Source organism: Corvus brachyrhynchos, unplaced genomic scaffold, assembly GCF_000691975.1.
Source record: "Corvus brachyrhynchos isolate BGI_N302 unplaced genomic scaffold, ASM69197v1 scaffold59, whole genome shotgun sequence".
Classification (NCBI taxonomy): Eukaryota; Metazoa; Chordata; class Aves; order Passeriformes; family Corvidae; genus Corvus; species Corvus brachyrhynchos.
In genome coordinates this window covers 3,396,007-3,398,250 of record NW_008246054.1, presented here as the reverse complement: position 1 = coordinate 3,398,250, position 2,244 = coordinate 3,396,007, and positions in this window count along the sequence as shown.

The window sequence follows — 2,244 nt, the reverse complement described above, 5'->3', positions numbered from 1 at the left end:
GGGGGGGGCTGCCCTTGGGGGGCTTGCAGCCGTGCAGGGTGGTCCTGCCCCAGCCAAAGCCCCTCTGGCTTGGGCTGTTCCCTCGCCGGAGCAGGAGCCAAGCACGAGTTCAGCGGCCGCTCGGCCCCGTCTGTCCCTGCCCGGCCCAGGGGACATTGCCCCGGGCTCAGCATCACCTCGGGGACCCCCAGTGCTCCCTTCCCATGCCCCCAGCACGGCCAGCTGGCTCCACTCATCTCCTGCTGCCTGTCCTCGGGTCCCTCTCGCTGCTTGCGGAGTCGTTGGAGGGTCTTAAAGGAGGAGGAAATATTCCAGCAATGTCTGGGCAGTTTTAGGGACAGCTTAAAATTACAATAAATTTGAGACACTTTACGTGTCCACTCGGGGCCCAGCATTGTTGTGAGTAATTTGAAGCAGATTGAGGCAAATGGCAGAGCTGAGGGTTCCTGCAGGACCCGGGATGGAGGAGGAGAGGTGCTGGGGAATGAAGGAAAACACCATTCCTGCGATGCTGGGTGGAGCCCCGGAGCCCAGTCCTTCCAGGCTGACCCTGGGCACCTCCTCACGGTGCTGCAGCCCTGACTCATGGCTCAGCCTCTGCTTCTTCCTTCTCTTTTGGGGGGTGTTTTTAATGTTCTGGAGCTCAGAAATCCAGTGTTACCTTTTGGTGCTTCGGGCTCACTTGGATTTGGGGTCCTAGAGCCGGGTCCTGCCCTGGGGTGGCCTTGCTGGGACACGGGGAAGTGTCACCTCATCCCTGTCCAATTCCTGTCCTATTGAACAAACCCTTCTTGGGAACCCAGGCCTGAGAGTGTTTGGGAAGATGTTGTGTGGGTTTAGTGAAGTTCTCTCAGGATTCGTTCCCAATCTTTCTGTTTGGTTTGATTTCAGCCTTTGCAGAATTTCACATCTCTGCAAAGGAGCAGAAACAAGAAATTGTTTCAATACAAAACTTGGGGTTTTTTTTTTAAAAAAACCAGCTGTCGACATGGGATCTTTTGAGCATCTCCATTGTTACTTCCCCAAACATGAAATTAATTTGTCTGTGTAAGTCCTTTTTCTGGGAACAGTCCTGATTTCATTGACATTTTTGGTTAACATGGAAAAAAAACCAAACCCACAACAAGAAAAAAAAAAAAAAAAAAAAGGAAAAAACACCCCTCCCCAAGCCTTTCTACTTAAAAAAAGAAACTCCCCTCCCAGCTCTCCCAGTGCCCAGGACACAAGCACTGCTTTGTTCCCAGCACGGGTGATGTTCTCAGCTTGCTCCAAGCTGTTCTGCTGGATGGGGCTGGAGGGGAAGGGATGTTTCCTCCTCCCTGCTCTCACAGGGGCTCTGGAACACGATGGTTTTGGGGGAGGATGTCTCCATGGTGGCCAAAATTTCCTGGCTTGCTGTGAGTTGGGGGTTTAGGGCGTTCCTGGAGCTTTGCCGAGTCACGGGATGGGGAGGTGGATGCAGGGAGGTGAGGCTTCATGTCTCCATCACCTCGGGAAGCCCACTGGGCACTGAAATACCAGACCTGAGGGCACCAGATGATGCCAAGGACAGAGCCCAGCTCCCAGCGCAGCCCCCTCCTCTCCCTTGGCCGCAGGGCTGTCCCCAGCTCTGTGCTGTCGTTCTGCACTGATCCTTCCCTGCTGCTGGCTCCTGGCACCGTCCGCTGCTTCCTTTGGTTTGGTTTTCCAGCCCTGCCCAGCGGGGAGGGAACGCTCTCCGTGCTGCTGGAGATGCTGCCACACGCAGCCTTCACAGAGCCTGGCCCCAGCCCCTTCCACAGCTGCTTTTCTCTCCTTTTCTTTCTTTTGTTTCATTCCTCTTTTATTTTTTTTCCCTTTCCCCAAGCAAGCTACCACAGGCTCCTTCAGACATTCCCTTGCAAACTGTTCTCCCACTCCCATTGCCCCATCCCAACCTTCTACTCCTGCTTTCGTGTCTCTGGGTTGTAGGGACCAAGTCTGGGCACGCCAAATCCCGTTCAGTCCCATTTCATACCTTTAATTCCAGCTTTCCAACCTTTCCTGTGCAGACGTGACTCGCTGCCCGTGGATGTGCCCACGTGGTGCTGTGAGGTTTGTGAGTTGGGGTGGGTTTGGAGCTCGACACCCACCCTCTGGCTGATTTACACCTTTCTGGCACAGCTCATCTTGCACTGAATTCCAAAGTGAGCTTGACAGCGAGGCAGCAGAGTCGGGCAGGTGATGCTGGCCAGGGGGCTCGGGCTCATCTGTGGGTTCCTGCCA